Consider the following 16791-nt stretch of genomic DNA (forward strand, 5'->3'; position numbering starts at 1 on the left):
TATGTGATCACTAACAGAAGAATTTTTATCATCATTGCATGTGGTTCTTTTTAAAGACAGATCACAAGCTATGATTTTTCTGACAATAATTCTTAAGTTGAAGTTGATTTTATGTAATCCAATGAACTATCTTTCAATGAAGTCGCCACGCTATAATATGAAATTTGAATTTTGTGTTGTGCCAACAAACATGAGGCATTTAAAATATGACTAAAAAACGCAAAATTTAAACTTTTACATTACAAACGATCGCACGTCTTGGAAAATGCCTCCGAGAAGATGGTTTTGAGTGAAACAGAGCAGTTTTAAATGTATCAGATCATTTGTAATGTGAAAGTTTAAATTCAGCATTTTTTAAGCGTATTTCAAATGCCTCAAATTTGTTGCCAAAACTTACTAAAATTTCATGTTACAGGTTTTAAACATTAGGCTCTAGTTATCGAAACTCCATAGTGATCGGTTAATAAAAGGGATACATTTTATTAATCTCATGAGAATAATAAAAATTGGTAAAAATCGCGCCACGTTTGTTTATTTAAAGCCTTTATAAAAACTCAGTTTATTTGCGGCAAAATATAAAAATTGCGTGCAAAAGCTGCACCCTTTACCTTCAAAACGCATCTTGATTTTTGTCGTTCGAACACTCGGATCAAAAGATACCGAATTTTTTCGTCGAGCTGATACACATTTTATTGAACATTGATTTCGCGCCCGTAACTGACATTAAAAATGGTCGATCGCTTCAAGCATTGTTTCTAAGAGAACGATTCATTCTACACAAACAACGTTAATAAACATTTTTGTCCAAAATTATCTTAGCTACATTTTTTATTTGAAATATTTTTTTCTCGACGTACAGATTCTTGGTAAATCGATTCTTTTTCCGTTTTCCCCCTCTACGAGGTGGATTTTCGGAGAAAGCCCGAGGGTAAAAATGGTAAACTTTTATGCATCTTTTTTGGCGTCCTAAAATTAACATTCTCGGCAAAATTCAGCTTGTTCGTATGATTTTTTGAGGTTCAGTGGAATTTTCGTCTCTGACGTCTGGAGTAGTTTTAAACGTAAAAGTTTTAAAACTGGATAAATATTTTTAGAATATAGTTGAAGTAACAAGTAGGTACATGACGCTAAAAATCATTTGTTACACCGCAAATTTAAGTAGTTCACTCAAGCCGTCATTAAGGTTGCGCAATCTTATGTACTATAACGACGACTTATTACCTAACAATGACGTAGATTATACACGATTATAATGCATTTATCGGTTTCTGTAATATGCCGCAATATAATACATTCCATTAAGAAATGCTAAACGCTCCCGCACATGAGATCCAATATCCAAAGGTAATCTCGTTTAGTCTATTGTTTGATACCTCCGTTACGTGGCGCCTAGGAATATATTAGCTCTCGTTAAAATATGCGTATTTAATAATCGATAACCTAATAATCTTTGTACACGTGATGATGGTTGATTGCTATTATTTCGAAGTCCTATCGCACTTTGAACTTTATGAAACGCTTTATTATATCGGTTGTAGTAGGAGTTTTTAATTACTTACATAAAATAAAAAGACATTTATTTGATTGATTGTCTTCCCGGTCCATCTATTTTAATTTAGATAAAACGTTTTGATATTTTTCGGTATTTTCGACATAACGAGAACACGAAGGAAAAAAATTTAAGTGGGTGTTTGTTAACGACAAAAATGGCTGTATGTAAAAATTTCCTCTGATTTCAGAGCAACGTAAAAAAAATATAGCGACAATCAACAAGATATGTAAAAAAAAGTAAAGCAATTCCAAAGAGAATTCTAATTTAGAGACAAATAAGCAGAGAGAACACATATATACATCAATGAAGTCTAAAAAGAGCGAATTCTTAAAAAAACTTAAATTTTAATGTAAATCAAAATCGATATCGTGCATGTATTTGTTCAAACTTCTTTCCTTGCGAGAACACTATCAAAAAACTACTTTACTTTTGAATTTGCTTCAGGAATAACATAAAACAAAATTAATACATACATACATACATAATCGTTCCTCTTCTACCGTTAGGTGTCGAGAGATATGCGTTTAGCTTTTGATGAATTTTCTCCATTCTTTTCTGTTCTTCCACCACTATTGTGTCAAGCAACGGTTTGATTTTAAAGCTGCTTCTTATTTCTTCTGCCTATCTTTCTTTTCCCTATCGTTCTTCTGAGTACGTATCTCTGCTGATTGTATTCTGCTCTGGTGTCTTCTGCTTAAAATCCAGATTTCTGCTCCGTCTGTCCACGTTGGCCTATATATTGTTTGATATATTGTTATCTTCATTTTTCTTGATATTTCTTTGTTGTTGAGGAATCCTCTATTTAGTCCTGGAATATTTTTCTGTAATCTTTAGTCTGTTAAGATCGTACTCGACTCTTCTTCTGTTATTTAAGAATGTTTTCCACAGGTATTTGTATATGTTTGTTTGCTTTATTTTTTGTTGATCTATCACCACTTTGATTACGGCTTCCGTGCCTTTTTTCCTTGTTTCACGACTACCACTGAACTGTTCCGCGCTGCAATAAATAAAGTAAAGATAGCCGTGATGATCGCCAACATCCGAAACGGATAGGCACTTTAAGAAGAAGACGTTTCACTATATGTGCCTTCTCTTTATTTACATTTAGGATGTATTTTTTGCTTCCAAGTTCCATTTTTCTAGATTTTACTTCAGTTTTCCTGTCGTCTCGGTGAATTGTACTATCTCGTCTACAAATACGCATATTTCTGCATTTATCATTTGCATTATATTTAATCATATATAGTATTTTTTAATTTTTAAAGGTTTTCTTACATTCGTCTACTATTATAAAGGATTCACTTTAAAGAAAAAGGCGAGTCTTGAGCTTTTAAAGACAAGCGGGGGTGTTTGGTATATCATGTCTCCACTCTCAGTGCGATTTGGTAAAAATTCAAATTAAATGAATAAATATAAATGAATTATTACCTATTGTAATGCGGTAAATGTTGGAATAAAGTAAACCATGATTTAGACATATTTTTGCGTCAAATAAGTGTATATATGATCGTTTGCGAGTTATACCGTTTTTATTAATTTTCTCAAAACCAGGAGTGTATTGTTTCAAAACCGTAAGTATTTCCGTTTTTACAATTTTTGCTAATAACTTTAAGTACTGAATCAGAATCCGTCGTCAGCTTTTCTCTATTTATTACAGTTTTTTCAATTTAAGACTGGTAGACAGAGGACGAATCGATTAACAAATATAACGAAAAACCAACCACACTTACCACGCAAATAAAATACAGAAAAAAAGATGGTACAGTAGTCGGTACTGTAGACTAGCGCGGATCTTCCTACTATGTTTTCTGTATTTTTTAAATTTAAGCGAAAGCGTTAAAAGTAAGCGGCCACTCCTTTTATACAGTATCAAAATCTTTTGTTTGTCAAGTTGTAATCAATTTAATTCGGTATTTTATGATCTGGCCGATTCCCTGGTGCCCGCATAATTATATACAATCATCTTGGCGGGAGCCGCAACTACGTATAAGATATGACGAAGTTTTTTTTTTCACAAAATTCAATCAGTAACTCTTCTTGCTAATTTTTATCACCCAGATCGAAATACTCTGCCCTATTAGGATATTTTTTCTTACTGACTAGACATTAAAATTGCCCATGTTGACATCCTTTTTCTTTGTGACCGTTAATTTTTCATTTCTTTGTAGAAATCTAAAACTTCCGTTTGCGATTTATTGGCTCTGAGTTGTAACGATGTGTTTCACCAAAAGTCCATCTTCCATCGACTCGCGCTAGAGAAGATAAAAGACTTTTGATGATATAAAACAATGTAAGCCACAAGAGAGAGGGAATTGAGATCCGCTAGAATACTGATGTAGCGAGAACTCCACCAGGCCTCTGGGTGTTGACTGGAGGCCAATCATCTGGAGTTCCGTCAGCGTGTTGATCTGATAACAACTCCACTGGCCCTAGGGTATTGACTGCAGGCCAACCGCTTCTGCTAAAGTGTTGATCTAGTGGCAGTTCCGTCTCTTCCGGCCCTCGGTAATAATGTAATCTTTCATTCTGCGTTTAAATTTTTCAAAAATACTTATTAGTTTTCTCAGGATTCGAAAAAAATGAATGCATTTAAAAAGCATTGGTCCCGAAATTTTGCGCCTACGCTCTTAATATAAAACAAAGTTTGTTTTTCTGAAATATTTATTAGACAACCTTATATTTTTATTAAATGCAAAAATATACATTTCAAAAAAATTAAAGTTTGATAAAATGATAACCAGATCATTTATCTTCTTCTATTGCGCATTTTAAGCAGACGACCGGCGATTCTTTTTGATGTTGTTTGCAGATCCAATTATTGCAGAGAGAACAATAGTCCCTTGTTCTTTTGTCCCTTTTCCTAGGACATATATAGCATCGATCATTTTTTGTTTTGCCCTCTTTGGTTGGGTTGTAGTTGTTTCTGCAGAAGTCGAAGCTTCTTCCGAGCATTCTTCGCTTCCAAGTATAAAATCCGCATTTTTCCCTCAATTGTTTCGAAACATAGGGAGTGTAAAATTTTTTCTAATCTGTGGCTTCATCAGGTTCAAAGCTAAGTTGCGTAAAAAATAGCGCCGTAGCAGTTATTTATATGGAATAGTACTAAGACATTTATTCCTGCTGCATTCATAATATCAAAGAAAATGGTTAAGGGCTATCTCCTACTGTTTCTGGTGACATTATAAGAACCACATATTTGATCTACAACGTCGACCTTGAACTTAGAATGATTGTAGTCCACTATCATTGTTGGTTTGCCAGTATTCTTGTCCACGCTGTCATCTGTATGGCTTGTGGATAGAACAAGGACATTTTTGAACTGACTACTGAAGCGAAAGGGCATGGATCTCTAAAGCTTGCAAGTTGTTCGTCAATGGTGAGATCAGGTCCAGGTATTACTGATTTCTGGTAGTTTCATATAAATATCTCGTATTGCTGCCAACTTATCGGTTTTCCTTTGCTCCTGATGACAATTGATATCATCAAAGCGTAGGCAACGTAGCAGAGATCGGAACCGATTGTAAGACATCGTACAATATATAGCGTCCATCCCAGTAGCCTCTGTTCTCCAAAAATCTCTTATGTTTATTCTGCCTGATTTACTAACTCCAAGAAGGTATACCATTCCAACAAATAGAGCTCTGATTTTACACTGATCAGTTTATTCAGCATCTCGTTTACGTTTGTACTTGGACTTGACATTTTCAATGTATAAATTTGTAGGATAAGTTACCACTTCTGTATATGTAAACAATATTGTTGCTAATAAAAATTTTAAAATATTCTGTTATGGTTTTGTAGTCGTACTGTTAGATGAACAAGGTAATAAATTAAAAAATAAAGAAGCTTAATGTACCAGGAAAAAGCCTTATACATAGAAATGACAAAGATATAGACAAAAATTAATCTCTAAAGTACAAAAATACAAAAAATACATAGAGCTTCGTTAAAAATGTCAAAATTAATTGTTTTGCCCAACAAATAAAGACTGAACCGAATGTACAGTTTGTTGTTACTAATTAATTTGATTATAGCTGTGTATAGGTTTTGTTTTGAAAGCTAATAAAATTTGGTTCAGTATTTGTATTTGCAGAACATTACGGCCTGCAATAATACATTTCGTTAGTTGCTTTCGACCAGCGAATCAACATTATTAGTATTCGTTTGTTGTTTAATGCTCTATAATTTAATTGAGAAAAATTCCCTTTGGGTTTAAAGCTAACTTCTCTAAATCGGTATAATGCTCTTTAGTCTTCATATAAAGCAGTCAATAATGTTTTAATTGAAAAATTTTAGATAACTTTTTATCCAACTTTTCATAATGAATAACTAACTCTTTAAATAAATATATATATATATATATATATATATATATATATATATATATATGTATATATATATATATATATATATTTATTTATATATATATATATATATATATATATATATATATATATATATATATATATATATATATATATCTATTTATACAGTGGGTGACCAAATTATTATTGATACTACACACATTTTTGTATGTTCTACTTTAAATGGTTTTTTTGACCAAAAAAATTGGTGTTCATATCTGTATTATATTATTTGGCAGTTCTTCTGGTATGATTATTAAAATTTTTGATAACCGGCAACACTGGTAGACTGCTTATGTATGAAATAATAATTGCTGTTGCATCTGCATCTTGCATCTCAGTTGGTCAACAGCTGTTATCGCAGTGAGGTTTCAAAATATTTGCAAGTTGTTTAAAACTTGTTTAAAGTGTTTCTGCTAGGTTTTCGTGTCAGATATATTTAACAGGTAATTAATATTTGTTATTTAGTCATTTTTGCTGCTTTTAATGACACGATTTTATTTAAAAACATTGTTCAAAATCAAAATTATTTTTTTAGTATGGGAAAAATTGCAGACTTGTCTCCAGGGAAAATTAGAGAAATAAAAACAATGTTACTTCTATTAAATTAAACCTTCCCAAAGAGTAATAGCAATTACTGCAGGTATTTCAAAGTCTGTAGTAAATGGAATTAAAATAAAAATTGAATTAAACGAGGCATTGGAACCGGGCCGTCTTGGAAAATGTGGGAAAAGGATCACTACTCCTCGTACTGACCGTAAAATTAGAGATATTTGTCTCAAAAATCGTAAAAAGAGTGTGGCACATCTGACTACGATGATAAATAATGAAGGAATTAATGTTTTCAGAAGAACAGTCCGACGAAGAGTGGCCGAAGAGAATCATGAAGAGAAAGACAGGAACTTTTTTTTAACGAATTGAGTTCGTGAACAGCGAATATTTTCATTTTTTCAGGCACGCTTCTCCGGCGAATCAACATTCCAGATTTTGGTGGACACAAGTGCGTTCGTCCGACGACGTCCTGGGGAGCAGTTTCATTCAGATTGCATTGTGGAGAGGGTTAAACATCCGGTTAGTGTCATGGTGTGGTCTGCAATCTCGACCAATGGTACGGGACGCTTATACATCGTGGAAGGTACACTGAGACAGGACCAGTATAGAATGATTCCCTGGTCAAAATAATTACATTTTTATGCACGATTCTGCACCGTGCCACAAAGCTAGAAGTGTAACTGCATTCTGAAAATATTGCAGTTGTGCCCTAGCCGGGAAACTCATCTGACATATATAGAGAGTATGTGGGGGTTAACCAAACGGGAGATCGCCAAAGGTATTACCACGAAGCGGCAGTTGATTGAAGCTTTTATTAAAGAATGGCATCATAACCCAAAATTAAAACACAATACAGAAGTTTGTATTCAGAGCATGCCCCGACGTGTAATTGCAGCAAAGGATAGCATCACTAAATATTGAAATTAGTGATTTTATGTAACAATTTTGTTTGCGAAAAAAATAAATGGTTTTACTCATTGTTTTTGTGACCTTAATACCACACTCTTTTATACAAAAAATAGATGCAAGCCTTAAAGCCAACAACTTGCTAAAAAATCCAGTTAAACTAGAAAATGAAGAAATCATCTTACTGTCCCTAATAATTTGGAGACTGTATATATATAAATATATATATATATATATATATATATATATATATATATATATATATATATATAAATATATATATATATATATATATATATATATATATATATATATATATATATATATATATAAACTCCTGGACAAAATTAACGCACCACTCATATTTTTCTCAATAATCTTTATTTATTGATACTGTACTGTACAACAAGTTGCCTATGGACCTTGTTTGACAGTGACAGTTGTTATGTTAGCTAACAATAGTCTTGTTTTAACAATAATTTGTATTAAACTTCGTTTTAGACTAAAAAAAGTGAGTTAAAATTTTCATAAAAAGTGCCGATTAAACCAAAGTGCTTGTGAGAAACAAGCTTTTTATTGTGATATTTTTCATCACATGTATGTTTGGAAGTTTATTTGCATAAAAATCAAATAAAAAAATGAACCGCCAAAGAAATTTGTCAATGGAGGAGGCAGTGCGAGCATTGACTCTCCTAGATGAAGAATATTCAATGCGATACGTTGCAGGTTTGTTAGGAAGACATAATTCCAGCATCAGTCGCAAGGTGAGGCGATATAATGAAACAGGGCCGTACCATCAAAGACCAGGGCAAGGGCGAAAACGTTGCACTAATCAAATTGAATATCGTTTTTTGAGACAAAGTGCTCTCAGAGATGGGAGAGTCATCAACAATTTGCTAAAAAAGGAACTAGCAGATGTTCGAAATGTCGCGATATTATCTCGAACAGTTAGAAGACGTTTACATGAAGCAGAATTGAGCAACAGGAAACCGGCCAAAAAATCCTTGCTTACCGGAGAACACAGGGTTCAGACATTGAATTTTGCAAGATTGCATCAAAGTTGGACCATTGATGATTGAAAACGAGTTCTTTTCTCCTATGAGACAGAATTTGTTTTGAAGCTCGTACGGAGTTGGTTTCCATACGTACGAGGTCTATGAATGCCCATTATTACTACGACAACATTATTGTCGAACATTTAATGCCTTTTGCTCCGTTTATTGGACCTAATTTTTTATTCATGCAAGATAACGCTCGTCCTCATGTGGCTCGACAGGTTGTTGGCTAACAAAATGATGTTGATATTCCATTATTAGAGTAGCCACCTAACAGTCCGGACATGAATCCTATAGAGCATCTATGGGACTATCTCAAAAAAAAGATACGAAGTCGTAGACCCCCTATTGGCAATCACAACCAACTCATTGAGGCCGTTATTGAAGAATGGGGGAATATTCTGCAAGCTTTTCTCTGCATGCCTCGACTCATACATGCAGTCATAAGAAGTAGAGGAGGGCCTACACGGTATTAGTGTTGACCCAGATGTATTTTATTTTGTTATTTTACTGATTATTTTCTTTTTGCAATTTGGAGTTATGCTAGCCTATTTACGCATTTCCAACAAAAACAAATTTTAAAAAAACAATAAGGTAAATTAAGGTCATGATAAAGTCATGTTGAACTTATTTGTAGGTGTTTATTATTATTTCAATGTAACTTAGTTTTATTTTGTGTTCATATTGTAAATATTTATATTAATTAAAGTGGTGCGTTAATTTTGTCCAGGAGTTTATATATATATATATATATAAATATATATATATATATATATATATATATATATATATATATATATATATATATATATATATATATATATGTATATATACTAAATATAGTTCACTATCTTAGTGGGATTGCAGTTTAACCATCACCCGCTTAACAACAGATATTCGTAACGTTATCGAAATCACCAAATAACTCAAAAATCAACAGTTTAACATACTCATATGTATGTTAAACAGTTTAACAAGTTTTAAACTGTTTTAAACAGTTTAATAAGATTTAAAAGTGCGCCAGAAGTGTAAGTGCCATATTTACCCTCTGGGTAAGTGTTTAAAAATATTATTTTAACTGAATTTCATTAAATCGCTACATAAAAATAAATTCACAACTGATGAAAAACAAAATAAATAAAACAGTTGAGAGTCGTTATCAATGTTCTTATGATATCGGTAGATATGTCACAGTACCATCAAAACCAATTACAACTCTTCCCTGACACTTCTGCTAATCAATTCAACCTTCAGCCGCAACGACCTTCACCGGCTCAAGTTAATACAAATTCAGCACCCTTATACACTCATTCAAATCAAATACAACATCCTCAGCATACAGTCGAAGACCCAAATTACTCTCCACAGCAGTCATCGAGCGAAGGACAAATGGAAAGTCATACAAATAAACATGAAACTCCCTCGTAACCAAAAAAAAAAAAGAAGTCACGAATAAATAGACCTACTCAACAAAATACATGCAAATGCAAATACTAAAAGAAACAGAAATTAACAACCAAGATATGAAAATAATTAGAAGTCTCTACTGGAATCAGACAGCAAATCTCAGAGTTGAAGGTGAACACACTGACTATGTGAAAATCATGCGTGGAGTGAGGCAAGGCTGTATTTTGTCTTCTCTAATCTTCAATCTGTACTCTGAAAGAATATTTATCGAAGCTTTACACGAAACTGAAAAAGGTATTCTACTAAATGGTTACCGGCTAAACAACATCAGATATGCAGATGACACCATAGTATTTGCGGACAACTTAGAAGACCTACAAGTTCTTATGAACAAAATCACGTATTACAGTCAACAATATGGACTCAATATAAACGTTAAGAAGACAAAGCTTATGACAATTAGCAAGAAAAGAATAACAGAAGGTCAACTCTACGTCAACCAATACCCTGTAGAAAGAGTGACGCACTACAACTACCTCGGCACCATAATAAATGAAGAATGTACCAACAACCAGGAGATTAGAGCACGCATCGGAAAAGCTAGATCCACCTTCAATCGGATGGGGCCTTATTCAGATATCTTTGATACAAAAGTAAGAATGATGCGATGCTACGTCTTCTCTGTCCTTTTTTATGGTGTTGAATCGTGGACCTTGAACGAAGATATGTGCAGAAAACTGGAAGCATTTAAGATGTGGCTATATCGGAGAATGCTTAAGATCCCCTGGACTGACCGAGTCACAAATGAGGAGGTCCTCAGAAGAATGAATAAGAACCGAGAGGTACTGACCACCATCAAATCCCGAAAGTTACAGTTCTTCGGACATATTATGCGAAATGAATCCAGATGTGCTCTCCTTCAAGCCATCCTACAAGGAAAAATATTTGGAAAACGAGATCCAGGAAGAAGAAGAACATCTTGGTTAAAGAACCTCACAATCTGGTTCAATACAACATCTGTGCAGCTTTTCCGCGCTGCTACAGTTAAGATAAAGATTGCCATGATGATCGCCAACATTCGTAACGGATAGCCACATCAAGAAGAAGAAACAAAATACACAAACCACAACAAACAGCAGATTCCAAGTACTAGAAGAACAAGTGACCGATGGAAACCAAACTGTCAACAACAACACTTCCAAACAAACATCAACTACTCATTTAAAAGATCAAAGACCACCTCCAATCTATGTCTACGAAGTAACCGACTATATGGCAATGATTAACTCACTGACAATAATCACCTACGCTGAAACTTATTATACAAAAAATCCAGATAGTGTAGTAAAAATAAACGCCTTAAGTCCAGAAATGTACAGGAAACTAGTATATGAGAGAAAAGAAAATTGTGTTCCACAGCTACCAACTTCAACAGGATAGAGCATATAGAATTGTAGTAAGAGGACTCCATCACACAATTGATACAGATGATATAAAAACCGAACTTGCGAAAAAAGGCTACCATGTTAGAAACATAATCAATGTTAAACATAGACTAACAAGAGAACCTCCTCCACTATTTTTTATCGATCTTGAACCCAACACAAATAATAAAAAACATACGAAATAGAATTTCTAATAAACTCAAAAATTAACATATTGGCTCCAAGACAAAAGAACAGTATAATCCAGTCCAATAGATTCCAGGACTATGGGCACTCCAAATGATATTGCTTAAAAGCATATAATTGCGTACAACGCATTGGTCTTCAAGATACAAAAACATGTACTAAACCTAAAGATACTCCTGCAAATTGCGCTTTATTTAATGGTAGCCATTCAGCCAATTACAGAGGCCGCACTGTATATAGAGACCTAGTAAAACACAAACACAGAAATAATGTAAATAATACACAGAAAAAATACCCAGACTACAATATAGCATACAACCCAGAAAACACAGTGCAGCAGCCAATTACATATTTATGAAGGTAGTTATTATAAAGTCGCTTCAGGAAATCCCCAAAGACAAAATGAAAACAGTAATAATAAAAACTTCGCTAATGTCAGACTTCCTAAATGAATTCAAAATGTCATTTAATTAGGTGCTTAATCATAACATCCTGATCTTCAACATGATAACAACAGTTATAAGCAAAATAACTAATTAGCTGCTAAGCAAATAAGAATAGATAGCGACCTGGAATGTCAACGACCTAACAAATCATGTCCAAGAAATTATGTTATTTTTAAAAGTTAACAAAATAGATATATTATTAGTTTCAGAGAGTTATTTAACTAATACAACAGTTGTCAAAATTTCATTTTACACCAAATATTTTACCCACCATCCCGACGGAACAGCCCATACAGGATCGGCAATCATAGTCAGATCATCTGTTAAACATATCATTTTACAAAGATATTCCATACCTAAAATTCAGAGCACTTTAATTAGAATAGAAAAGTTCTCGTGGTCGTTGATTGTCCCAGCTATTTATTCACCTCCTAGACATAATATCCTAGTTGAAGAATACGACAGCTTCTTCCAAACCATTCGCTCGCACTTCCTGGTAGCAGGCGATTGGAATGCCAAAAATACTCTGTGGGGATCACGACTAACCACAACGAAAGGTAGAAACCTACATCGATCATTAAAGAAAAACAATTTATTCTTCTTATCCACGAGACAACCAACATACTGGCCAGCAAATAACAACAAAATTCCGGATCTTCTAGATTTTGCAATATTTAAAGGTTTACCTAATACACATTCAAAAATAGAGCCTAGTTTTAACCCCAGTTTATACCATAACGCCATAATATTAATATTAAGCTCAACGATAATGTACAAGTAACAGCCATTAAGACTATCTCACAAAGAAACAAACTGGGAACAATTTGAAAACACCATTAACTAGAATATAACGTTAGATTACCGAATAAAAGAATCTGATGAACTGGAATTTGCAGTACAAAAGCTAATGGATGTAATACAAAACGCTGCTTGGAAATCTACTCCTATAAGTAAAAAGGGTAATCCTGAAGACAACAATGTACCATTACATATCAAACAAATTCTAACCGAAAAAAGGAGAGCGAGTGCAAAATAGCAAAGGTTCTTAAATCCATTCTATAAGACACAGCTAAATAGACTAACACACCAGCTAATTTCAGCGCTAAATCAAGCTCGTAATGACACCTTCAATTTTTATATTAACAATCTCTCTCCAGATTACTACTCTATATGGAGAGCAACTAAAAAGTAGCTGATATTCTTTCTTTTATTCTCCAACATTTGACCGATAACATTTTTACCCATGTAACCGGGTCTTCTGGCCAAGTTCTCTTCAGTCTGCGTTCCTCCATTGGTGGCTGATATAATTCACTGATAATTTGGCTGTGATACATTCAATTAAGAATTTTGGCCTTGTTGGCGTGAAGTGATATGACATCTTTTACGGTTGTTGCTCCTAGATCATTGTGAATGGTTGGATTGCACACATACGAAAGGACGTTGCATTTCTCTTCAAAATTTTTGTGTTTGAAGGTTTGCTACAGCCCCAGAACTACGCCGTAAGTCCATATTGGCGCAATCCATATAGGCACAATTAGGTCTGAGTCATATGGGACACTTTTTTATTCTTACTTTTATGAAAAAAAGTTATTCTTTATAAAAAGTTCTTATCAAAACCATAAATATCTTAAAAGACCATCAGATATCAAGTTTTTTTAAGCCGTATGTTTGTCAAAAAATACGAATTTCGCTCATGAATAAAGTACGTTTATATTTCACAATATTGAAAATTGTTATTATCAAAAGTTGTTTTGAATTAAAAAATATGTTGTAATAAATATGCAATTATATCCTTCTAATTAAAATTTTTTTTTCTGCACGGCATCGTGTACTTCTCCGGATATTTTGTGTAGTGCAAAGACTGTAACCGAAGGATTATTACCTACCAAGACCACATCGGTTTACGAAGCTTTTGAGCCTTTGACTTTTACACTTCTGTGCCTAGGCGTAAAAGTGCTTCACTTTTATGTCTAGGAGTAAAAATAATATTTTTATATTGTCAATTACGTCACAAAAATTATTACGTTTGTGACGTTTGAAAAAAACGGATCATTTACACATTTGCATTTACTACATTAAATTAATAATTATATTAATAAAAAAAAAATAAAAGTATCCTTCGAGCCGGATTTGAACCAGCGACCTATGGATTTCTACAAGTTTATACCACTACAGTCCACCGCTCTACCAACTGAGCTATCGAAGGTTGAAAACTTTATTTCTAAAATAGTTATTTGTTTTATGTCTTCGTAAGCTACTTATAAAAATGTTTTCTATGAAAAAATTAAAATCCAGAACAAAAAATAGAAAAATATATTAAATAAAACAAATGGTGCCACATGAACGGTTTATAAATATATTAAGTATATAATTATATACCATCGATAATAATATTGCACAAAATATCTTTTTTTTTTAATAGGGTAAGTATACAATTTAAATATGTGTTGTTCAAGAGGATGCTTATATAGTAATATTAGTAGTTTCTAAGGATGCCAGAGTGTCCTAGAATCCATACAAATATAATTTCGATGGGTAATAGGTATATTTCAGATATTCGTCAGTTAAAATAATTACTAATATTCCTAACTTTAACAACCGGTTTACTGGAGTTGGTTCACCATTCCGGAGATTTTCTGAAAAACGTAATAATCGTGGTAGTAAAAGAAAACGATTTCTACTCATGCTTTCTGCAAACACACCAAAAACTAAATAGACAATCAGTTTTCCAATAATGATCCCATGAATATAAGCAAGTTCTCCCGAGTAATATCTTTCCAAGACGTTTTTTTTATTTGGTCTCAATAAAAACTCAAAAGCGTAGTTATTTCTTTGTGTGACTATGTCATCAAGAACCTGGTCAGTCAACAAATATCAAAATAATCATCGTGAGCTAATATTGGCAACAATTAGTAATGAAAATTTACCTAAAATATTGAAGGAAATGATTTTCTGAAACAATTTCTAGCAAACTCCGCCTTCGAAAAACGAAAAAATTTCATAGATCTTGAATCATTTCCCATTTGAATTTCTTCATGTTTTCTGGTTTATAAACTGTTTAAAGTCGTCTATATTGTTTTCTGAGTCTGAACTGTCTGAGTTATTAAGTAGAAACTCATCATCACTTTTACACATCAAATCAAAATCCTCTACATCATTATCAGACAGTTTTTCTGTTTGATATAAATGTCTTTTATTATAATATCTTCGTTGTTTAGGACATGCAGATCATAATGTTTCTTTATCTCCATTTGTCATATCGTTTTCCAACTACTTACTACTTACAAAGAACCAAAAACAACTATCAAAACCGTCTACGAACTCTACGAACCACTGTTGACTATAACCTTCACACAGTGCCTAGTCTCCTACACTTAACAAAGGTTCTACTGAATTAAACAGATAGCTTTTAAAATATCTATACCTATCACTCACCAGAGCATGAGCGACACCTGACTGATATTACACGCTGGAGCATGATCGGCAGCGAATGTGTTAACCATACGATTTTTCGTCTTTCTCTTGATCCCCTTCTATTTTACCCTGAATGTTCAGTTAAGCTAGGATACATCTTTTTCCTTTCAATACATGACCAAAATATTCTAATTTTTTTCTGGATCATAAAATATGTGTTCACAAGATTTATGCATGCTCAGTTGTTTGACGTTAATTCCAGAAGATCTACAATATTTATACGTCATTTCGTATTTCAAATGTTTTAATATTTTTTATATTAGATCTTTTCAAGGTCCAAGCTTCAGCTCCATATAAGCAGTAGACGTAGCATCGGGTATGCGTATCATTAGTTCAAAATTGAGATTTCTATTAGTAGTAAATAGTCTCTTTTCGGTGCGCTTGTTAATCTCTGTGCTTTGATTAGGTCTAGAATCTAGCGTTGGTCCTACAAGTTTAGCTTTAGATACCATATGAAAACCATATCGAAATTGAGAATATCCCAATCAATCGTGGACAATTCCAAAGAGACTCATTGAGTCTACTGTTCTACTGTGATTTTATGTAGCGTGAAGTCTTCATACAAGCTACTGAACAAAAACAATCAGGGCAATAATGAAAATATCGGTGCTTTCAACTGAAAACCCCAAGCAGAAGAATAGCGTGGCACAGGAAACTTAAGAAGGTCGAGATAGAGAAAGACTTGATCTTAATTATTATATCTGTTGTCATTTTGTCTCTTCCATCAGTCTTCTCATTCTTATTTCGCCAGTTTACTTTTCTTTAATTAGTTCTCGAATTTTTCCATTTTTGATGTTTGTTTGAATTATAAAAGTGAATATCATTTTTTGATATCCAGAAAATAATAGTTATCTGAAGTATTTTACAATATTTGACATTAGTGTCATGAAGAAGTAATAACTGAAACATTTTGATATTACTCAAAAATTCGAACGAGACAAATCTTAAACCATAATGTTTCCTTTCTAAACTCTGAATCAATAAATTCCTCAATCCCAGTTGGAACGATTGCAACCTTGCTACAATAAACTATTGCAGATGTTGGCTGATAGCCAATATAGGTCCAGACATCAACTAGACATTATTTAATGTCCTATGGTATTCATTTATATGTTCTATCTGTCTCATGCACAAACCAAAGTCGCATGTTAGCGTTTAAATATTGGATATACATTAAAATATATAAAATAATATACTTATATATTTCTTAAAACGTATATATTTTTTAAAAGACTTATTTTATCGCCTATAAGTAAAATAAAGAATTGTTGGAGGAATACTTAATGAAAGTGTATTCAAGTGGTTATGATAGGCTAAAGTGGCCCAAGAGTACGCACGTAACATATTTTTTCCAATATAAGAATTTTAATTATCAAATAAGTAATGGCTGAAATATGTAATATA

At 33.0% G+C, this 16791-nt stretch overlaps 1 protein-coding gene and 1 non-coding gene across 3 annotated transcripts in view; one reads left to right on the forward strand and one right to left on the reverse strand.

Annotated features, from left to right (window-relative positions):
* rho-5 (rhomboid-5) overlaps window positions 1-16791 on the forward strand; it is a 693122-nt gene that overhangs the window by 29419 nt on the left and 646912 nt on the right. The window lies entirely within an intron of this gene.
* On the reverse strand, window positions 14029-14119 carry TRNAY-GUA (transfer RNA tyrosine (anticodon GUA)). The gene is given in 2 exon segments: window positions 14029-14064; window positions 14083-14119. It is a non-coding gene; the product is annotated as a tRNA-Tyr (tRNA).

Source organism: Diabrotica undecimpunctata, chromosome 3, assembly GCF_040954645.1.
Source record: "Diabrotica undecimpunctata isolate CICGRU chromosome 3, icDiaUnde3, whole genome shotgun sequence".
Lineage (NCBI taxonomy): Eukaryota > Metazoa > Arthropoda > Insecta > Coleoptera > Chrysomelidae > Diabrotica > Diabrotica undecimpunctata.